Source organism: Ambystoma mexicanum, chromosome 3p (assembly GCF_040938575.1).
Source record: "Ambystoma mexicanum isolate Mex_15411 chromosome 3p, UKY_AmexF1_1, whole genome shotgun sequence".
NCBI lineage: Eukaryota > Metazoa > Chordata > Amphibia > Caudata > Ambystomatidae > Ambystoma > Ambystoma mexicanum.
The window spans coordinates 1073968650-1073993535 of NC_090925.1; positions in this window are offsets into that span (position 1 = coordinate 1073968650).

Sequence of the window (24886 nt, forward strand, 5' to 3'; positions counted from 1 at the left end):
CAGAGTTCAACCCTTTTTTATAAATCAGGACGGTGATTGATTTCCTCCATGATAATGGGATACATCCAGTTCTGATTATTTGTTTAAATATTGTGACGAAAATCAGGGCCCATCCCGCAGGATTCTTTTTAATCATATAGTTTGATAGTTCGATAGGCCATCAGGGCCTGGTGCCCTGGAGGTTGAAAGTTTAGATATGTAAAACAACATATCTTCAATATCAAAAACAAGATCCAATCCTTGGATGTTATCATAGATAATATTACATCTCTTAGTATTTGTATCATCATATAATGTTTTATAGTATACAGCCCATACCTCCTGTGCAGTCAGGTTCATTTGGTGCACAATTGGTACTTTACACTGAGACTCTTTTAGTAATGTCCATATTTTAGCAGAACTCTTGGAACTCAGCCTTTCAAGCATTAGTTCAGCATCAGCTTGGTATATTTGGACATGTCTGTTTTTTATCCAATTTTTGTATTTGCATTTAAGAGTTTTCAGTTGAGATACACGTTTGTCCAAATCGAGATTCTGCACCAGTCTTTTATCATGTTTATATTGAGCTTTACGAAGTGCAATTTCATTACTATAGGCATGAAGTCTTTGTGGTACTTTGGCCTTTCATGTTTTCTTGCAAAGTGCACAAATTTGTAATTCTTCAATATATGAAGATTCATTTTTTAGATAACGGATCTTGTTATCTGCATATTTCTCAATAAGATTCCGATTAAAGGATTCTAACATCAGAGGGGTCCAAAAGAATCTATTTTGTGCAGAGTTCAAGGTCATATTAAAAGCTAGGGAACTATCAAAACTTTTCTTATTCAGACACATTGACCATTGGAAAGATTGAATATCATGATCACTTTTATCTTGCTGGATTATCTTAAACTCAGTGATGCGGTCAAAAAGTCCCTTATTTACAAAAGTGTAGTCAATAAAGGCAGATTACACTCCTCTGTGCCACGTCGGATTAGGAGGATTATCACCTTTTTTAGCACCATTTAATCTGAGTAAATGCTGTTCTGCCATTAATGAATTCCACCTCCTAGCCGCTGGGGTAACATCCTTTCCATTTTGATCGTAACAATTCATATTCAAATCCCCTGTAATTATTAAATGACCACAGCTTGGGTCAAGGAGTGTTAGGTTCAGCAAGTCATCTAACACCTCAAAAAATTGGTTGTCAGAAATGGCTACATGGTTCCAATAGCAGTCTATTAGCCCAATTGTCATAGAATCTACTTTTATTCTTACCATCTGTAAGAAGCTGTTTGGAGAACTCCACGATTCCAATTGGATGTGAGGAGATCTTTTAGCAGCTACCATGAGTCCTGCCATCGGCCTGCCTCTCACCGGTACAATGGCAGGGGTCATAATAATAACATGTTTATCCCAAATTGCAGGAACTGACAACCAAATTTCTTGAAAGGCTATTATATCAAATTCACATAGCAACATGTTTTTAGAGGCTGTTAAAGGCTTAAATCCTCTAGTATTCCAAGAGGCAACCGAACATTTATATTCAGGCTGGATTAGCTAATAATTATTCATTCTAGCGTCCTTTTCCTCTACTCTTAGGCCATTCTCAAGTGATGGCCACCTTTGTTGATTGGTGGCCAATTCTTTAGCATACCCCACAGATTTGGAAACATATACATTTCCTCCTCTCGGGAGATGTTGATTGTTCAATGACAACTGATTTGACAACAAAAAGCCCAATTAGTATAAATCAGCTCTAGTCAGCCACTTTGCATTTTTAACAAATCCCAATTTCCTTCATAATTTGACCACCGATAGGTCATTTTCGTGCACAAATCCAATCTGACCGATTGTCTATTTAAATCAAAACTTCTGAAGGGTTGAGGCCGGCATTGCAATAACAAACGGTTAAATTCTTGTTTTTTCAGTATTTGCTTTGGAGCTCTAGGAGTTGCCTGCATTCCCTTTGTGGATTGGAATGATTGGGCTTGTTGAGGCGCATTCACTGTAGGCGTTCTGGAACTTTCGCCAATATTCTGCTGCAATGACATCTCTTGTTTTTTGGCTTGAAAGATCAATCTCTTTAATGATTGTTCAATTTCACCTCTCCAATCATCAATTGGTAAGCAAATTTCACCATTGGATTCAGCAGTATCCAGCCTCATCACCTCTTTTTGTATGTTACAGTCAGATTTCACATTCTGAGTCGAATGGCTCATCTCCACTTCATTTGATTGATTGTGCAGTTTTATTTTGCAGCGACTTTATTTTTTGATCTTTACTCAGCATAATCAAGGTATCTAAAGGTTCATATGTTAATAATAATGTATTTGCGGACTCACGCTCTCAAGCCATTTTTAATAAGTGAACATTTTTATATTTGTTAGCTATGACAGTACGAGCAGTGGCAGCTGCTGATTTAGGCATAGTTAGCGATTGTAAGAAATGTCGTGCACATGTCATTTTTGAGTTTGTCATGCCTTTGGCTTTTTTTTTTTTACGTGGCCTTTGCATGCTGAGAGGTAAGATTTTTGTTCTTCTTTTCAAAGATGTTATAAGAAGGTGTGTTACTGCATTCGGGTATTTCTTCATCTTCTATTGTTACCTTTTGCTTTTCATGAGGTATGCATACTTCCACATCCTCAAGATTTTGGGATTTTGTCTTTTTTTTTTAAGCCACATCTTTCACCCACTTTGTATAATTCTACAGGCTCATTCGTCAGGTTCTCAAGGGGAACTTGAGTGGGGTTCTTTTTTTTACTTCCTTCAATTGGCGGGTTCTTTAACAAACATATTGTGGAGACAATTTTATTTTTGCATTTTCGTTGTAAGGCTTCTTGTTGGTTTTGCGTGCAATCAATCAACAAGACTCCATCACAATGTATTGGCATTACCTTCCTATTCAAAGCATTTGCTTCGTCCATACTGCTTTTTTAACTGGGCTGCTTGTCACAGTTTTGACATTGTATCTGTTTGGAGTTTTTTTCATGCAATAGTTGTACTATGACCATATGTTGGGCATTTATTTTAGTATCAAGAGTCATATAGCCGTGTTAGAGAAAACAGAGCAGCATTCATTGTCTGAAGCAACATTTCTAACCCTATTAGAAAGTGCCCCGGTACTGCATGGGGCCTGTCACTAGGGTCTAAGTTATTTCATCGCGGGGTAGGATGAATAAATGAACAGGAGAGAACCGAAGAGTTCTTAGCAGTAGGAGAAAACATCATCGGAGATTGTGAAAGATCATGCATAGGCGAATTTACCTCCTGCTGTTCTTTGTTTTGGCTTCCAGATTTACATGGGAGCAATGTGTTACTCCCCCTAGGACTCTCTGCCCCTATAGGGTCTGTTACATCAGGTTCCTGATGATTCAATGGGGTCCCCTTTTCCAAGACGAGTGCCTTCTGGTTATTATTCCCAGTAATAGCAAGCTTCTCAGGTTCTATATTTACGCCAGAGCCTGCAACTATCCTGTCTGCATTAATCGCCAATTGTGTATTTAAGTCCAGGGCTCCGGCCGCCGCCAAGGAGACCGGGGCGTATATATGTTAGTAGGTAACTTGTTTAGAATCGCAGGAATCTTGGCCACCTCATCAGGCAAGAACACACCTACAGAGCCTAAGGGGGGAGGGATCAACAACGGCCGCTTTTCTCCCGTTGTTTCCCTCCCACCAACTGCACAGAATCTCCTAATGTCAGTCATGGGAGAGCAACCGCACTGATTATTTGCAGATTTTGAGACTCTCACCAAATGGATAGTGCGAGAGGACAATTTTGGAATAAACATCGCCTCTTCAGAACATGCCATCATTTCAGCCATGATTTCAGCTCACGCAGGCATCCCAAATTTCAACGTTAATACCATTGTTTCAGATGCTCACAAGGGCTCAATTTTGATAGTATTGGTAATTAGTTACATCTTAACAACCAAAAAAGGGAAAAGGGAAAAGAACACACAAAAACAAAAGACACCTACGAGGGCCAGTGCTTCAATGTACTTGTGATATCCATGCTCCCTGCAGCCTGCAACCCGCTGCCAGCTGACAGCCGACAGGCACTTCCAAGCACTTCCCCAATGCGCGCGCCCATGCGCGCGGCCCGCGCCTTAAGATGGGATGCTGGGTAAGAGGGAGGGGCTAATAGCCAAATCACTGAAAGAGGGAATAGAGGGGACAAATATAAGTAAATGTTTTTTTTTTTAGTCCACGGTAATCTTCAGAAGTTGTTTTCTTGTCCACCTTTAACGTTAAAGTCCCGTACCATGATTCACAAGATGCACGTGAAAATGTAATGAAAGCAGCCTCTCCAGCCGACAGGCACTTCCACGCACTTCCCCAATGCGTGCGCACCAATGGGCGCGACCCTTGCCTTAAGAAGGGATGCTGGGAAAGAGGGAGGGGCTAATAGCCAAATCACGTGATTCACAAGATGCATGTGAAAATGAAATGAAAGCAATCGCTCCAGCCGACAGGCACTTCCAAGCACTTCCCCAATGCGTGCGCATTGGGGAAGTGCTTGGAAGTGATTATTCAACTGTCTCACCTCTTCCTGGTTTCACTTGTCAAAGTGGTATCTCTCAAAGATGATACTAATCTTGGTCTCATGTTGCTTGTTCATTTTCTTTAAGCATTTCAATTATTGGTTTAGTCATCCAAAGGATTTTTTTCAACTCTTCCATTGTATGGGTGGGTCAAGGGTCAAGGTGTAAAAGATATTTTATTTGATACGTTTAAATTATAGATCCCATTGGTGTGACATTACTAATTTCATGTCCCCTGCATACAGTCCCAACCAACAATTCTGGGCAATAAACAAACAGTGATTTCTCAAAACCTGAAATGTATTTGAGTCACAAAGTAACCTTCAGACAACGGTTGGTCTCTAGCTTTGTACCAAGGAAATCACGGTAAATGTTATTTACTCATAAACAATCAGTCAACAAAACAAGATGTACCTGCCTACATGAATATTACTACTTAAATTCACCAAAACATTAATTTCCATGATTAATTAGAGGTATATATTATACTCTAAATGATACTAGGCATTTTAAATACACTCCTATGATTTCTTCTCGCTGAGCAGGACAGTATACTTCAAATGATAACTTTGCTGCTTATCTGCCAGTGTTTGTAAATGTTTAAATATAACCACTTCAAAATTCTTCAAAAACTCTTGATATTCAACTTTATCAAGACAAGTATGATACTTGAGAAAAGTTACTTGAACAATTGACATTTTGAAACACATATTGATGCTAGTTAGCTCCCATGTATAAATGTGGGGTTGGGAATGTATTGGCTATGTGCTGGCCATTTAAATGTAGGCAAGAACAAAGTACAACTGACTCCTATAAGTTTCCATTAGGAAAAATAGTAATCTTTGCGACTGTACACTCCTCTGAACACGTGTGTGTGTGTGTGCAGCCTTCAATGAAAATGTGTGTGCAACTTGCAATCTACATTTTGTACAGCTTTCAGTGTAAGCTATTCCTATTCATTTGCCTTCAGTGCTACTGGTTTTTGGACTGGGGTGTAATATTCTCCAGCAACAGATATCATGTTAAAACACCATTTCCCTTTCCCATTGCACCTAGGTCTGCCTGTATATTTCAAGATAACTGACTGCACAGGTTTACCACTTTGCATGATTTTCTATTAATAGAATTCATTCTCGGTGCTTACATCTGTTGCACAAACATCTAATGTATGATTAGACTCCTGCTGGCTCCAAATTTTCCTGATATCACATGAGGCAATTGTATGTCATGACAATACTATGGCCCACATGATTCTATGTCGGCATGAGCCATGGATTCTATTTAATGGTTCTATGAGACTTCTATATTATACTTTGCATTATTTTAGTTAAAATGAAACATATTGCAAAATATTGTAGTGCACATGTGGATTTGTTTTCCATAATGGGGATCCAGGACCACAGCACTTCGATTAAAACCCAGACTTTCTTTTTTTAATTATAACTCCAATAAATATTCTGGGACCTGCTGAATTCTTTTGGATGCCTTCACATACTGATCAAGCAATAGTTGAAGAAATGTATGATTTACATTTGTGTCTTTAAAACATGAAAAATGGCCTTTTTGCCCTTTTACATGTAATAAGTTCCTGTTTAAATAATCTCAATTCTCGACAAGTCATTAGCATCGACCAGACAGTCGCTGGACTCAATTAAACGACCTTACAACTGGTCACAGCTTGTGTGATTTTATTTTATTTTGCTGAAAAATGTAATTGGGCGCCTGCAATGACATTTGCATTTTGCAGTTTACACGGGTACCCTTTTCATCAGGGCAGCGAGCAAGATGTACTATCCAACAGGAAGCATACTTTTGTGAATGGTGCCTCTCTCATTCTTTCAGATTATCTTTTCTGTTATCAGTTCACTTTAAGAAAGATATCTGCACTGTATGCTCTACTTAAAGGGAGATACATCATTGGGGAGGTATAATCTGCATATTATACTGTGTATGCTGGGCACAATGGCTATGCTTCTTTGAGAGTTCCTTCTCCTTATGTTGGGGACTCATACTGTTCCTTTCCCCTGTACTATTTTGAGAACAGTCTATACTACAATAAAGTTCATCAGGGAGTACACAGCTCCTTTGTCCAAATATGTACTCCTGACTTGCTCAAGTGGCTGCAGAGAAGAGAGCCGCTGTGAGCTCCTTTCTCCTTTTTATATGCCCGGGCATTGATAAGTGGCATGGCACTGGTAGTTGGGTCGGCTTTCCTGACTTGATTTCCCCCTACAGGGGGCAAAGGTATCCATCTCTCGGTGAACAGACACTGAGGGTGGTGATGGCTACGAGAGTGCAGCAAGGCATTCTCACCTGCTGACAGGTGCTCAGACCTCATAAACTTTGCTGCTATGAACCCTGAAGCTCTTCCATACACATGTCGAATCAAGCTACTTGTGGGATCTGTGTCCCTGATCACCAGTGAGGCCGACACAGGACTATGGTAAACAAGATATATGTATTTGCATACAGGTGCTGAAACACCACCTGTGCAGATACACTATGGAAATGGTTTCTCCAACTGTTGGTCCTGGAATCTGGTAAGACCCTGCAGATATTTCAGAATCTTACATGAGCACTAGGATGGTGCTACTTCCTGGATGCCACATAACTCCAAGGATCTAACATGCAATACTCAAGGGAAAAATGGCGGTGGTCCGAAGAGAGAGAGAGAGAGGGGGGGGGGCATCAGGATGGAAGCACACAAGAGGCACGAGAGCATGACAGAAGAAGAATAGGAAGGAGAAGTAGATGTGCTGGTGAGGCTCACCACAAAGAACTAAAAAGAATCCCAGACAATTTCCAAGGCTATTTATTAAGATTACAGGTAGTCAGAATGGCTTCAGGTTTAAACAAGTTCTTTCTGAACCTATAAGATTCCAGGGAGTTTGGCGTTAGGGCTGTCCCTGACTCAACTTTCCCCGGTCTTGCCCTCTTCTCTAGCCCAAGCATCCTTACCAGAGATGTTAGTTCTTGCCAACAGTAACACCTGGCTGTCTTTTACTGCCTTCTTTTAATGGTGGTTCCTCTAAGACATTGGATACTAATTCCCTGGGGGTTTTCTAGGGTTTCCCTAACCTAGCCTGCTTAGTAGTCTTAGGGAGTTAAGGATAGTAAATGTTTCCGCCGATTGTCTCTCTCACTTCTCACGCCCACTCTCATCTTCCTACGGTCCCTCTGATCTCTCACTCCGCCTTTCCATCTCCAACCTTTGATATGACTGCCCCTCTTACTTCGCAACTCTATCCCTTCTTACTATTGCTACATCTTGCAAGCTCTGTTGTTCCTGTACTCCCACTCTACTTCCTTGCATCTTACTATTCGTCTATTATGTTCTCCCTCTCTCTACTCTTACCACTAACTACTCCTATTCTCCAAATTGCTGTCACTTTTACTATTCTGTTGCTCCTACTATTTCTACTCTGTACATACACCTTGCTATAGCCCTCTACTACCTACTACTGCTCTACTCCTTCTACTCACTAATGCTCTCTACTACCTACTCCACTTCCAATATTATCCTTTACCCCCACAACTACTGCTACTCCTTATTCCCTCTCACTATGCTACCTACCTTTTCTACTCTCAACTACTACTACCTCACCACTACTAACACTACCACTCTCCTGCTCCTACTGTACCTCTACTCCTCAAACTCTCTGCTCTCACACACAAACACCATTACAGACCCCCTTTTCATAACAGCATCTGCACTCTTTTCGCTGTCACCTCCTACAGTCTCTCGGACGTCCTCCAACACCTCCTGTGCTCACCCATTTATCCCACACTCAACCATTCTCACACTCCTCCTTAAATACCCCTCCCCTTCCCGGGATTGGCCACTTACCTTATTCAATAGTTTAGCTTCCTTGAGGGTGGGTGTCATGGGCTGGCTATGGGAAGCTTCAAAAGGGCTTGCAAGCCCTGTCCCTTTTCCAACATGGACCGTGATGGGGTCCAGTGACGTTGGACGTGAAGGTCTACATAAGGCATTTTAATATTATACAATCCCTGGTGGTTTAGTGGGGTGAAGGCCTTCATGGAGGTATTCATTTAATAATTAAACATTCCCTGGTGGGCTAGTGGTCTTCCTATTTGTGCTGTCTCCAGGAGACATGGTCTGCTGGAGCTGCAGCTGTGATGTAGTTTTCATGGCAACCCTTTGTGCTGCGCATCCCTTTGAAGCATCCTCCCACGTTTGGCAGCCAATGTTGTGCCACCCTCTGCACTCTGTGGCAGGATGTGCTCTGCTTCTGAAATGTTCCATGGCTGTGGTGCTGGTAGCGGCACCCTTGGGTCTGCTGCAGCCTGGAGGCCACCATTTGTGCAGGTATGGTGGGTTAAGGAGGGAGCCTGCCCATTACCGGACCCATGGTCGGGTTGGATTGTGCTCTTGGGTGGGCTCCACCCTCCCTCCGACAGGGCCACTATGCTGGGCCTGTCACATAGACAAGAATACAGAGACCGGTGAGGCCCAGAATTCAGTAAGACGCTAACAACAGTGGCCATCTGAAGGGAGAATATGACAACAGTAGAAAACAGTAGTCAATACAGTACTGGGCCCGAGTCAATACAGTGTCAAAGAGGCAAGGGGTCTAGTACACTATTGAGAAACTACAAACCAAATGTATGACAGGTAGAATCCCAGCAGTCCAAGCCTAGCTACATACACTCAAGAAAGAAGCAAAGATAGGGCACGTAATAAAAAATTAACTCGGGTGTACTCCCATAATAGGTCACATAGTAAGTCAGAGGTACCTAAACAAGTGAACTGAGCTCAAACTGGCCAGAGTGTTGTAGATACCTGGGTCATTCTCCAGGAGTCAGGAAGTTGCGCATGAAGTGTTCACGTTCACGTTAGATGTTAACATACACATGTGCCCACAATACTTGTTGTGAAATGTAGTTCCCAAATTCGCTGCTCCCCTCCTCTCACCCTTCTACTAGGAGAGCCTTCTGCAGCACAGACAGGGGGGGAAGGGGGGGGTAAGAGTGTACACGAACCAGATCACCAGACATTAGCACATAGTACCCACCAAGCATTCGTTCCCAGAATGTATTCTGCTTCACTTGCTGAAGAAGCCTGAGAACCATTTTTATCCAGGAATTCATTGTACATAATTCAGGGCAGAAGACCCAAGATGTACCCTGCCTTGCACAGTATGAAGAACTTCCCGGGAATATATGTCCCACCTGCCATCCCTTCTTACACAGCATACACACGGCTACCATAGAAAAATAGGTCCATCATGAACCCTGCCCCACTCAGTACAGAACAACCCCAGGGCTAGATGTAGGCCTTCCAGCCTTGCCTTCCAGTCCACTCACCAAGATTCCCACTTGTTGATGCTTACTGGATGGGTTTTGGGGTGGACTCCGGAAGTCATCGCCGGAATGATCTCTCCAAGAAAGAAGGAAGCAGGTCATCTATTTGAAATACTTTTGATTGTCCCCCTCCACCAAACCTCCCATTCTGCCGCACATACCCCTTCATGGAAGAAATATCCTGAACGACGATTGGAGCAACACAATTTCCTTAATCCAACATGAACACTGGTGCACCAAACTTCACCATGGCATGAGTGCTTTGGACAGGTTGAGCTCTTTTTAATAAGTCTGTTTTTTTCACATGAGTTTAGACTTGCTGAGAGCTAAAGCTGCCATCTGACAGAACTACAACTTGTAATTGGCACATGCTTTAGGTTAGCACATTATCCTCTATTAGAAAGGGCTGGCCGTTTACAAACTGGTGTCTACAACAATTGTGCTAATGTGCCTCAACCAATGTTGCAAGCACTTCAGCAGCAGCTTAAGAAGCTTTTAGCTCTGCCTGCAGGCTCTTATAAGCAGAATAAGCCCCTAATGTGAGCGCTAAATGCATGCGAAATACATGTAAAACACATCGGTCGTCCACTGCCTATACATCCCCCTCCTTGTTCACATCGCATGCTTATACTTATCCCTCCTTGTTCACATGGCATCCTGGGTAATTTGAGTTGATTTAGTACATGCCGTCTTGTAATAATCCGCTGAAGGAGACAGGACCCCAATTACTGTTTTCATGTTTCATCGTTTTTCTTGCTTAGGTAAACTAATTACAGCCATCTCTTCAGCGATGTCTCTTGGCGTAATAAACAGCGCCAAAATATTGTTCCAGTTCCCCTGCTGCTCCATCGGAGAAGGTTAATGAGGTGGCTGCCCAAATTAAGAAAGGTGTTTTGACAGGATTCACTGCAAACATAACTCGTTTCTCCTTCCCTTCCAGTTTGCCTCCTTCTGTCTTTTTCTCCTGGACCATTGCTGCTTTCTTTATCAGTTAGCAGGTAATTTGAGAGGCGCGCAAATTACCACTGAAAGTGCACATGTTCTACTGCCTATGGTCAAGGGAAGCCTTACCAGGTGATTTTGGATGTTTTTCATATGGTATGCGGTCTAGAGAGAACTGAACACGAAAAAAGATTGCCTCACGTGTATCTGGCACGTGGTTACGGGAGTAAAATTCGTAGGTAAAGACCACGCATACACATTTACACTTCCCGCCCGTTAGTAGCCCCTTGGGCAGTGCCAACAGTTCGATAGGACTGAAGAGACAGAGCTAACAGTCCTCAGATGGATCTAAAAGAGCCTGCAGGGTGTCATCAGATCCTGCAAATTCCCCAAAGAGGCGTGTCAGAGCCTGAGGGCGCAAACACCCCTTTTGTTTGCCCTTCAGGTTCTGTACCTTTTTACAAACCCTACATCCCCCATCCCTAACTATTATGCCTCCCACCACAGTTCTTGGCACCACCATCGGGCACCTGCTGCCATCATCCTCCGTTGCTTGCCCTCTACTGCCCTCCTCCTCTCCTGTATCCTGCCCCACCACCTCTAGCCAGAACCTGTGGCCTTCTGACCTTTGGGCAGCCATCACGCACATGTCCAAGGGACAAAGGTCAAAGTTTCAGAGTATGATCTGAAAGTACATTTAGCCATTTGAACCCATTCACACAAGCCACAGCTCCATCAGTGGAAGTTCTCCACCAGACCCACATGAACAAAGCAGTGCCAGTCTGCCAATTACCCCAAATGCAAGCCTTTAGCTCCTGAAAATTGTCTTTGTCATACAGTGCACTGGTATTTGATATATATATTCTTTAACAGGAGGAATGATAGCCCAGGGGCAACGTGTTTGTCTTGGAAGCAAGACAACACAAAGCAACACAGGTTCGAAATCCCAATCCCCGCGCTTAGAAACCATCACTGGTATTCAGCACATTATGAATGAACAATAAAATACAATAAACCCGAGACAGGCTGTTCCCAAGGCTGCACAGAACTGCACACCAGTTTCACTGTTATTTAGGACCGTTAGGGCAGTACAGTATGACAGCATTGTGGGTGGAACACTGGGGCATGTACTGCAAACACCTGCACATATTATGGTCTGAAAGTCCAAGTGGAAGGCATCTTGATGTAGGCACTATACCTCACAGAAGCAAAGTTAAGCCACGCCCTCAAACATCTGCACTGCAAGTTTTAGAAAAGCATCTACGCCAAAGTCAATGCTCTGACGACCATCTCAGGCAGCGTGGCTGAAATCTAGAAGCATGGGCAGGGCCTAAAGATGTATATGCAGAAGCTGATTACTGCACATCACACGGAGACCCTGGAAAAGTATACAGCTCTCCACCATCACAACTTGAGTTGTGGGGTGTAATCAAAAGCCCCAAACCAACGGCACTGAAGAGCCATGTGAAAAAGGCCTTCCTGTCATTACCAAAAGAAAAGCAGCATTTTAATTCACATGAAAAACAGGATTTTTTAAAAGCTGATGGCAAAACAGCTTTGCATGTGTGTTTGCAAGTTAAAGCAATACATGAGAAAAATGTTCCTCTTCCAACATAAAGATCAGGGAAAAGACATGGTGTGTGTGTTGACAAAAAGTAATGTATATTATGCTTCACATGCAAAATACTGGGAAGCATTTGAAAAGAAAAGACCACTTTGTTGCCATGAATAATTCCTGTAGGTCCGAGGCAGACTATGTGGGTGTCTTTCCGCAGTGGAAATCCCAGAAAGCTAAAACAAAAATGTAATCCAAGAGCAGATTGGAAAAGCACATCACATTACTGGCTGTGAAATAAATACAGCATTTTTACTGAATCTGTCACCCATCAAAAGGTGGTGCACTGTGACAATTCAGACTCACTTTTCAGCAGGAAAATTAAAAACAGATAATTCAAAGTATATTTTATTAATGACTGAAAAAAACAGCCCTGTACTTTCAGCGCAAAAGCAAAGTGAACCCTGAAAACACACTGCAGGTCAGTGAATCAAGGCTGATATTAGAAAATTCAGTATTTTATTTTATTTTATACATTAATGTGTTATAGTAAAAAATCACATAAAGAATAATAAAATAATCAGAATCAGAAAAAGAAACAAATACTAATACAAAATAAATAAAAATGCAAATACCATACGATGCATGCAATTCATATAGTGCATAAAATGCATAAAATACATAGAATAAAGTTCATACACAATCTCAAACAAAATGTCAAAAGAGAATTCTATGGATAATTTCAGATGTGCAGACAGGCAGGCAGACAGGGTTACCACCAAAGACCTCAATTGGGGCTATGACTCTGCACATGTCAACAGGAGCTTCCCAAATGCTAACCAGACTTGATAGAGGACCAACTGCATGCTCTTGTTACCTGTGTTAATACACCAGAGACAAAATGCACTCTCACCAATGGAAGCCAAGTTATGGACAGAGACACCCAGATTTGACCTAATTGCAGGGATCACAGAAGGGCACTCCGTTAGAATTTGCTTTCTAGTTTCTATATAGCTGTAATTTTTTTAATGCACTGCAGAATCATTCAGAGCGCTTCAGTTTCTTAGCTGCCCTGGTGTTTGCCAATACTGGCAATCTGTTTATTCGGAGAAGCAGTATAAATATACAGACGTTACTTGATGGACATAACTCGAGGTAGAATTGCGTTCTTCCTGGGCTGTACAGCACATATGACATGAACTCATATGATTTCAGACTCTGAAGGTGTGAGTGGTCTTTTAACCTATCCCAATCCAGCACTATTCTCTTAAACTCCTTCCAGGGCTACCAGTAACCGACTTTGCAATCAGGTGAACAGTTAATTGTACTAAAAAGATTTTAAATGGGCTTAGCAAACACAGTGTTCTCTCTGCTTGCCAATCTTAGAAGATCACACTGAGGGTTTGTAAGGGCCTTCAGTTACAATTGGCCATGTTTCAGCTGGAGCATGGTGGTCATCGAGCAGAGGCCCAGTTCCAGATGAATAACCTCCATCAAGACACAAGAAGGTAGTCCCAATATTCGATGCCAGAAACGGGCCTCTGATCTAGTAACCCAAGACAAATCCACCAGGGAAAGAGATTCTAAGCCGTACAGGACAGCGAACAGAAACATTGCTTGTACAACTTCAATATGTGTTTAAGGCTAAAACCTGCAGAGTTCTTACTGAAGGCAGTGATCAATGCAGTTAGTTGCATTGCCTTCATTTCTCTGGTAGCTTGACATGAGAAGTAATTCATGTTGTTCTCCAGCTCAACCCCCAGATAGAAGTAACTGTCAGTGAGTCAATTCTGATCCCCCAATCAGCAATGCAGGACATGCCACTATTTTCTGACAAAATAACATAACCTGGATCTTTTGCCTGTTAATAACCAAACGAATCTCTGTGGCATAGCTCCATAATCCCTCAGCAAGCTTTCTTATACCAGAGAAGGTTGCATCCATGAGGACCAGATCGTCAGCAAAGGCAGGATATTTAACATGGATCGAGCCGATCCTAGGTGGGCAGGTTTCCAGCTTCTCTAAATATTCTGGTAGGTGTGCAATGTACATGTTGAGCAGAAAGGGGGCCAATCTACACCCCTGTTTGACCCTCTAGAATTGGCCTTGGGCCGTGACAGTGTCCCCTCATTGTCCAGCCTGACCTGCACAGTATTACGAGTGGAAATCAGTTTTATAAAATGTAGCAGCACTGGTGGGCAGCCCATGGCTGCAAGTCTTGCCCATAGCCTCTCCCTGGGGACCAGATCCAAAGCGGCTGTGAAGTCCACGAATAGTGCATACATGCCAGGGCCACCCCTATTCCTTGTACCCTCTATTAACAAATCCACAGCCCTCAGATTGTGCATTGTGGAGGAGCCAGAAATGCAGTATGAGAGTTCCTGTCAGCCACGGACAATGGGCAAAATTCAGAAATGGCTTACCCCCACTGCCAGCCTGTTTTGTGCACCCTAACTGTTTATAACTGCAATAAAATGTGGCCCGAAGAGTGTCAAAAACCAAGTTTCCCTGAGTCTGCTGTCTCCGAAGGTAGTTCTGAGCAGGCAAATGTTTTAGCCAGTGCATGGCAGGAATGTGGGGAGGGGGATCTTTGTGTTGCCAAGGCCCCAGGTCTTACAACCGGCAGCCACCAACTTCAAACAGCTTCAAACAACAAAGAAACTCATAAAAACTATGGTAACAGGCTGGCCGATAGAGACAAATGGCCTGCATTAAGCAGTGATCCCATTTGCTGAACATAGACATTTACAAAGAATTTAAAAGGACTATTATAACTCAGGCACTTTTGCCAGCAACCAAAAGTTGTATTGCATTGATTTATGTGCAATTTCTTCAGATAATTTCTAGGCGATTTTGTTGAAATACAAATCATCCATCTGTGACTTAGGGAACTGTAATGACCAGCTAAAATGTGATTCTGGCTGCTCTGAACATATTTCTGAATTTGAGAGTTGGCAAACTGGTGGAGAGTGAAATTAGGAATGTGGGGTTTAAATTGCATGTTCCTAACAATTATGTTTTTTGTAGAAATAGTGGAAAATTGCCAAACGGCCGTGCAACATGGTGCAGACCCAGCTAGCAGAATATATATAAATTACAATGTTTTTGACACATAACTAGATGTTTGCTGCTCTTGCTGGGAGCTGCCCACGATTGTAAATTTGATGGTGTCATCACTGCTATATGAAGTGGAAGCCCGCAGGAAAAAGGGCGCAAGAGTTCAGTGCGGTAGTCCAGCGCTTCTTCCACTGTTACTGGAAGCTGCACCAGGCCACGCCACTATCCGTCATCTTTCACGGCCTCCAGCCGCAGAATGAAGCCCACGGAGGAAAGGACGTGGGAGTTAGGTATCCCGCAGGGAGTTTGATGGGCCCAGGAGGAGGCTGCTTTAATGGGCCTACTGGCCTGGAGTCAAATAATGGAAATAGAATCAGAAACAGAGTCAGGAGAAGTGGACTGCCAGGTGACAAGCCCCATTTGCCGCAGTATGATTGTTAACCCAAATGACTCTGCCTCACCACGCAGCAGTATTTGTGAGGGGGAGGAGCAAGCAACCCACAAACACAGGATATTGACAGTCAAGAGCAAGATGGTGGTGGGATCAGGTTCGGGTGCTTTCTCTGTAAAGAAACAACCCTCAAGCTCCATAAGAACTATGGCAAGCCTTAATTTTTTATTTAAAAAATTAACCAATTCCTGGGCATGAATCACAAGACCCCCATGGAACAAACCACGGACATGACCAATCTAGCGCTGTACCTGTACCAGATTTTGCTCTAGAGCCTGGGACTCTGAACCAGAATTGCATTAACATTTGTGAAATGAATCCAACTCTGGGTGACGGGGCGTCGCCCAGGAAAACCTGGAATAATGACCCAAAAGGTCTAATGACCCAAAAGTCTAAATACCTCATCACTTCTTGTACAAAGGGACTTTACTCAAGCATGAATTTGATGTATCTTTTGGACTCGGATCCGCAGCCTACACTGTCAAAATTGAACACACTTCCTGTCCTTAAAGCTGCAGAGGTTAAACAGTGCCACGCTAATGACAGAGCATCCATAATTAGCTGTCCCTCTGTTGGTCTTGGTGAAAGAAGGAACTACCCAGAGAATCACTCTGTCACAGTACCTTGGTTACTCATGTACCCCAAAACCTCCCGATTTACACACCCAGCCCATTGATGCCCCAGTTGATGAGGGATCATGAAAACTCTGCAGCTGTGATTACGAAGCTGTCCTGTCAGAACTTTGGGAAGTCAGGGATAGTAAGAGGTTACTCCTGGTCTTCATCCAGGCACAGGAGAGAGGGGGAGTTTTGGGGGTGCCTCAATGGGAAAGGAGGCTGGTATGGGGGCCGATCGCGAATGGGTGCACCAATTCATCCAAACCTGGACATTTCCAGAAATGCTATGAACTTGAGCAGATCAGGGATGGAAGCAGCCTGTATAAGTGAAGAACTTACTGGGTCTGATGAGGCAATGAGTATCCAGGCACCCCTGTCCCCGAATAAGGCTGAGGGCCCTGGGTTGGCCTTACCAACATCAAGCCATGAGGTGCAAAGGTTTGAAGAGTCTATACCCAGGGGAATAGACCAGGAACCTGCATCCAAACTATTGGCCAATAAGCTGGCTGGGGTCATTCATGTGAATCATTACAGGACCCGTTGAACATATTTTGGGCAGGGACCAAGGAGAGGCATGGTGTACCTGCACCAAATCCCTAAATTGTCCACCAAGCAACAACAACCCAGGGAGGCATTGATATACAAAAGCCTGCCTGGGTTTATCGGGGGCAGAATTCTGAGATCAAAGTGTAGCCTTTGGTATCCTGGGCATTAATTTGAAAAATGCTCCACTATCCAATAGCTCAATTCGAATTAGCCCACACCCTTACCCCAAAACAGACTATCTGGCTGCAGCTAGGCCCCATAATCCTGTGTTGCTGGAGATTGGTCGCTGCCTGGATTGAGACTGGGAACGGGAACTCTGGGTCAAAATACAAATGCGATTTCCCTTTAGTGGACGGTTACACTGATCGCAATTTACTTTGTGATCCATTTGTTAAAAAAGTTTGAATATCTTTGTTTGTGTTTTTGTTTATGCTAATATGTGATTCTATGCAATTTTATGACCCTATGACTGAAAATAATTACTCAACAAACTTACGGTAATGCGGATGCACTATGAAGAAAGGAAAGAGCTCTTAAAATGGCCATTGTGAACAGAGCTGCTAAAACAGACCATCTGACAGCCACAAGGAAGCACCAAGAGGAGATTTTGCAGAGGTTGCCTCTGGGTGGAGCTGTCTATTGCTGCTGTCTCTTGCTGGGGAGGCCTAAAAGCTGACTGGATTCTATGGTGAAGAGCTGGGGACCATCATTGAGAGTGGAGTGACCAGATCCCTGCCCTAGCCTCCACTGGGGACCTTAAATGCAGCTGGCTTTCCTGAACTTTAAAGAGAGGCTTTCTATGTAAGTGGAACTGAGCCCTGGGAAGCCAAAAGGTGGTGGAGTCTGTTTGCCTTAAATCCTTTCGCTTTATAGTGGGCGGGCGCAAAACTATGTAGATCCTAAGCCTATTCAACTAACAATATTAATTTAATTGTTCCCCTTGGCGGAACACCACAGTGATTTTTGTTAAAATTCCAAATTAACAAAGCTCATTCCTGGTGTGCGCGGAAAACTATACACTGTAATGTAATTGGGTAATATTATTTTGCCTGTTGACCCAACTTCTTTTAGGAAGATAGTTGTTCTGACTTGAGTGTCATGTAGACCGTTGATACCTCTGTCCCCAAGTAATGCACAGGGGAGCCTAAAAGAACCCCGCTGTGCGACCTTTGGAGCCACAGGTGGGAGATGTTGCTTCCCGGATCCATGGAACCTCAGGAACACCGATGCTGCTGCAGAAAGAACGGGGTTAAAGTACCAGGTAAATACAATATAATACAAGAATCACAGGGTCTGAATAAGCTTACCTATCCGGTGGTTGGAAAACCCGGGAGACCTAGTGGAGGAGGTTTGAGACTCAGATGAGAGGTAGTCCCCAGAACAACAGGGACTGGAGACACACGTGGGTACAGGACAGCCCACCTGAGCCAAGGGCTGGAGTCGTAGCGTGAGCCCCCAAGGGGCAAGGGCATAGCGAAGACAAACAAGTTCAAAGGGATGATCCGAAGGCAAGTAAGGGACGGGCCGAGGTTCAGCGATGAGTCAACAGTTCCAAGCAAAGGTACAAAGGATAATCCGAGGGAGTCCAGGTGAGTGATCCAGAGTGAAGGTAAATCAGCAAAACAAAGTCCAGACGTAGCGCCAAACAGAGTCGAAAGACAGCTGAGAAGCGGTGAGTGCTCCGTGCATCAGGCGTTATGTACTGGGTGCTTCCGGGTCACGTGACGCCCTCCATCGTCACGTGGGAAACGCCGCCCTGAGTCACGTGAGCGGACAACTGTTCGATGCGGAAGCGTTCTGCCGCCCCTTCTGACGTGTGCTCTCCATGGCAACTGACAGTGCAGGAAGGGCTGCAACCGGGCACGTACATTGTACCGGTACGGTGCTTTCGGTCCTGTGGGGCAACCAGATCACGTGAGTCTCGAATCCTGGGGGGAGTAGTGTGGGAGCTCGGGGAAGGTGTTGTGGGGATGCTATCAGTGTTCTGATGTACAGAGGAGTGTCTAATAATGGGTCCCTTTGTTCCTAAACCAAAACTAAAAATCAAATCCTCCCCATTTTACCATCCCACTTCCCCACAACAGGCCTTTAAGTGGAGGGGATCTGAAATCCAAAATTCCCAAATAATTCCAATTTTTCTGTCTGGATTCGCTGCACAACACAGACCAAATGTAGGGGGGGATCTGAAAACCCCACTGCTAAATCACCCTGTGTTTATTATCTGCTAGCCTTTTCATCTTGCAGGAAAATAAATTGCCCAGCACTTCATTTTCAAATGATTTTTTCACTGGCCAGCTCTAACTATTTCTTGAATTGAAATTGAGATAAAGTACTGCGATATGTATTTTTCCAAATTAATTTGCGTGATTTATTTGTGTAACAAGAAGCTAATTATGAGCCACAAAGAAGGCTGAGTGTATAGTTTAGTGTGATTTCTAATACTTCTCATTTAAATAAATACATATACATTTCCTGTACACCGGCCTAGTTCTTGGCTCATCGGTAGCTCATGCGGAGGGATCCAAGGGGCATGATGTGAGGCTGAGATAGGGCTGAATAAAATAACTGACATTAACCGTCTATTGTGTGACACTTAGCTTGGGGAGGGAAGAAACTCCCTGCGTTGAGGGTGGCCTCCGATGAACTGTTACAGAGTGGTGGACTTTGAAACAGCAGGCACCGGGAGACATGCAAATATCAGGCATTGATGGATTTAGAGTAGCCTAGCTTCATCCATATCAATACATGAGGATGTGGGTTGTCATGTGTATTCCTGGGCATCACCACTCATCTGTGGTTGAATGGTACACATTAGCTAAACAACTTTCCTACTAACCCATGTGCTATTACCCACTAAGTTTGATGTATCCATTCTGTACCCCTCTGGTGCATTTCCCACTTGTCACTCTGCACTTTGCGAGGGGTGGGGGTTCGTTTTGAAACAAGGGAAATGCATTAAAGAGGACCACAACCACTCACTGGCTACAATTCCTTTCCATGCGATTTTGATTATTTTTGGGTAGAGATGTACTGTTGCATTTGTACACATTTTCGCAAAAATAATTGTTCATGACACCTGCCCGTGGTCATGTATGGTGGGCGTTATTAACTTGAACCCTTGTTGGATTCCACCTTGTTTCTGCAAGTGCTAAAACAGGAAAGTCAAATGCCTAGCATAGTATAGATTCCAACATCTCCATCCACATGGAAAATAAATGCGAGCAGAGATGCGTGCAGTCTCACAGCTTGGAGCTGCTTGGGAAGGGAATTAGACTTCTCTCTCTCTCTCTCTCTCTCTCTCTCTCTCTCTCTCTCTCCTGTTCTGTGCTGTCAGTCACGAAAATGGCTCTGATCATAATGTATTGAGGGAGATCTTGTCTCCAGCAGTAAATTGTAATGCTGCCATTTTACCAGGCTCTTAATTTGACCCATATGGTGCTCTGTGTATATGATCACCAGATGTCTCCATCTCAATGGCAACAGCAGACATTCATCCCTCCTCCAAGTGCTACTATATCATCTATTTGTATTCTGGTATTTGTAGTGTTGTATGTTAGGAATTAGAATGAAATGTAGTTGAAATAAAATGAAGTACAATTAAGCCTCCAGGAGTCATTGGGCCTCATTAGGACCTTGGCGGCCACGTAATGAACGGTGCCGGTTAAGGGACCGGCACCGTTCATTACGGGCTGCCCTATTACGAGGACTGCTGCGGGTCCCGCTAAGGGATGCCTGGTCAGACCAGGCGTCCTTAGCAGTACCCGCTAGCGGGCCCGCTGTTAGCATCCTCCCCATTCCCATTGAGCCCTAAGGGGGCTCAATGGGAATGGGGATGTACCGGGTCCCGCGAAAGGGATTTACCGGGCCCTCCAAAGTCGGAATGGCCTGGTAAGTCCCCTTCTACGGGACCCGGACTTGGTACCCGCTATGGGGGTAGCCATGCTGCTTTTAGAGGCATGGCTTCCGCCATACTCGTAATGAGGCCCATTGATTTGTTAGTTAGCTCTGATTTCTATATGGCCACATGTTGCTTTGATCATACTTTGGCTGTTTAGAGCAAAAGCGTGACCGCAATGTAGATGCAATTATCAGAGAGGCACTAATTGCCGCTTTGATCATTGCCGCACCTCTTTGCTAATGCGAGGGGCAGCAAGCCTCGCGTTTACAGCGGTGATAGTGCACTGCTGAAAATGTTTAGCCCACTTTGTCTAAGATCACTGCACAGTAATAACCAATGTGGAAAATCAAAACTCAGCACATGAAATTAATCTGCACTAAGGTTCGGTATGCATGCAAGTCATGAAAAGCACAATCGTGCCCACTACTCTAATGCAAATGTCAAAGGTCACTTTGAATGCCACATGAAAGAGCATCTTCCAAAATCACGCCAAGCAAGTGTATCATCATAGAAGTTCAGTATTGTATTCCCGACTTCACAGAAGGAATGTGAATGTACGCAATGTTTGTATGGATGTGAGGACCCTCTGGTTGGAAATGCACTGTTCATGGCCATATAAGGAGTTAGGTTATTTGCTGCTGAATTATTTGAAACTCACTGGACAGGTCCTAACATAGAATGAGTGATTGATAGCTCATTAGGTTGAGTAACTATTGCTTAGTGGTTAAATGTTGATCTAATTTTAAATCCTATGCCATTTATAAATATCTACACTAACATATACTATGGAATGCGCTGCTTGGATCAGGAATGGGTTCAGACAGAAATTTAGGTTGGGCAGGGTGTGGGTATTCTTCCCCCATAGTGCAAATAAAAGTTATGCATGTGAGGAATTCGACCATCCGTAAGGCGGTTGTGCACTCGCCGGGGCTTTTTTGATATTTTTTTAAGAAATTGAAAGATGGGAGATCAACCTCGGAAAATGTGTGGCGCTAAACCGCACATATTTTCCTATGCGACACACAACAAACACATAGTCAAGTGTAATCTGAGTGGACCCAGCCTACAGGCGCTGTCCCCCTGTCATGTTCAGCTGGAATGTGACAGCCCCAGGTACATCAAAGCATCTCAGTAAGGGGAAAGGCAACACCTTCCTCCTGCCATGGTCAGCCCAATTAAATATCAAAGGCTGCATGGATCCACCCTATCTACTGTCAAATGTTCGGCTAGTGGCAGTGCATACTGATGAGAGTTAATTGAAGCAGGCCTTTGGGAATCCTGATCCCAGAAATGACAAAAGGGGACAGCAAACCAACACCTCTTTGATACGCAATGTGTCATATGAAACTAGCTCCCAGCCCTCTGTATGAAAAGCAGTGAATGGCAGTGAATGGCATGCCTGGTAAAACTGTTTACAGCAGGCAACCCCTGCAAGGGGACCCCCTTTCAGAGGGAAGAAGTATATAATTTGATGGAGACTGAAAGTCTGTTCTCACCACAAACTTCAAGGGAGACCTGCACTTTCACCAGGAGCCACAGAGAGCTCAATTAACCAGAGAGAAACTTTGATCAACAACAGACACTCAAATCTCAAATCTCAACACGAACACTCCCTCTGTCCTCATTCTTCTTGACCTCTCCTCTGCCTTTGACACGGTAAACCACAAATTCCTGATTGCACATCTGCATAAAACCCTGGGAATCACAGGTCAGGCTCTGGCGTGGTTAACCTCCTTCCTTTCTGACCGCCCATCCAAGGTGGAACTTGGGTCCTTTCTGTCTACTATCACTCTTTCAACCTATGGTGTTCCAGGGTTTTAACCTATCCCCCTGGTTCTTCAATGTCTAAATGGCTGCTCTTGCACGTGTGATTGCCACTTTTGTCTCTAACTTCCAGTGTTATGCGGATGACACGCAACTCTCCTTCAGGCTACCCTCAGCCACCTCTTCTACCTTGCTCATATCTGACTGTCTGTCCGAAATTCAGTCATGGTGTGCTTGACCTCTGCCTCAATGGCAGTAAGACTGAGATTGTTCACATTGGGACCTCTGCTCCTGCTTTACCACTCTCACTAAGGCTGCCCTCCCATGCCCTGCACCCGCATCCACCTGTGACGCAAAAATCCTTGGAGTCATCTTTGACTCCACTCTCTCCTCCACTGACATTTCGGACATCTCTAAATAGTCCAACTACCAGCTACACCTCCTCAGAGGTAGTCTTCCTTTTCTCACCTTCCCCGAGTGGCTCACTATCTCCAGAGCCCTGGTTCTCTCAAGGCTGGACTACTGCAACAGCCTCTTTCTCAATCTCCCTGCCTCTGCTCTGCACCCTCTACAACTCATCCAGAACAGAACTGCAAGACTCATCCTTGGCCTCAAGCCCAGGGACCGCATCTCTTTAGAGCTGAAATCCCTCCACTGGCTTCCCATGACTGCAAGGATTAAGTTCAAGACTCTCTGCATTGTCCACAAGGCTCTTTCTGGGGCCTGGGACCTACCTATCTGCAACGTTGCCTACCTAAATACTGTCCTTACCAAGCACTCTGCTCATCCACCTCCAACCTTCTGCGAGTGAGCCAGTTCTACAAGCAAAGTCTTAGAGGGAGATCTTTAGCCTCTGCAGGGGCCGCCCTCTGGTATAGCCTCCCTGCCACACTCTGTCTTGAGCCTGATCTCCTTAAGTTCTAGAAACTCCTTAAGACATTCCTCTTCTCTTCCTTCTCTCTCCTCTACCCTGCAAACCTTTCTCTCTGCTTTATCCCTCTCTCCCTCCTTTTCCGTGCAGCCTGCTGGCTGGCCGCCTGGTGTACCTGAGAGTCTCACATGTCTCTGGCACACTCGCCAGTCCTCTCGCACCTGCCTCCGGGCCTTGCACTTCCCTCATTGTTACTGCACTTGGTCAATGACCAATGGTAGTGGCATCTCTCAGCACTTACCCCAGCTTCTGGCTGACTGGGCACACTGGGTCCCCTCCCCCACACCTCCATCCCGTGCACTTGCCCCCTCCCTCCCCTCTCCTGCATCTGTCTGCGCACTTGCACAATCTGAATGCACCATGCCTTGAAGATTGTCTATCTGTTTTTTCCTTGTCTCCCGTCCTTGCATGGTGGCTCCTCAATGCACTTGGAAAAACTGCAGAATCATCGTCAGACCAATTTGCTGTTATCTACACTGTTAATTGTTTTATATGCACGTTTTCCATGCACCCACTCTGCCCATACAGAATTGTATAGTTCAGAAATTCAAGGGCTCTGAATGACAGCTGTTTTTCCACTTGTTCCCTCCCTCATTGAGTGCTTTGCAACACTTGCTTTGTGTATGGGCACTTTACAAATAAACAATGGCATACCATAACAGACAGGAAGATAGGTGTGACTTACTCGTACATGTTGTCCCCCCTTTCCTTTCCTGTTGCAAAGCACGCTGGTTATGACCTCACCCATAACAGAAGATTGTTGGTGGGGAACAAGAATTGGTTTATTTAGGTCGCCTTAGCCTGTAGCAATCTGTGGCACCCATTTGGCTTTCAACGCCAGGTGGGCCCCTCTTTTCTCAGATCATCCGACGACTTTGAAAGGAGAAGAACAAGTAATTTGGACCATGGCTGAAAGCACAGTCTGCTTTACAACTTCTGCCAATGAAGGAAGGCCAGGATTTGTCGGAGGGAAGCAAGATCCCTCCCCTAAAAATCTCCCAGGGATCACAGGGAAATACCAAACTCGGAGGGCCCATCCAGCAGCTCCAGAACCGGTACCCAGGCAGCACACTGCAAGCCCTGCTAGGTTCTGCCAGCAAGCTTCCTAGGTGGGAAGTGCCAGAGAGACTGTGACCAAAGGACAATGCTGTTGCCCACAAACACTCTACTCAGCTTTGGGCCGTCCGCCTTAAAGGACGACATATGCCCAGCGAAGAATCTAGGAGGAGTGCTACAACAAGCATCAACCAGCGTCCATCTTTTAAGGATATTTT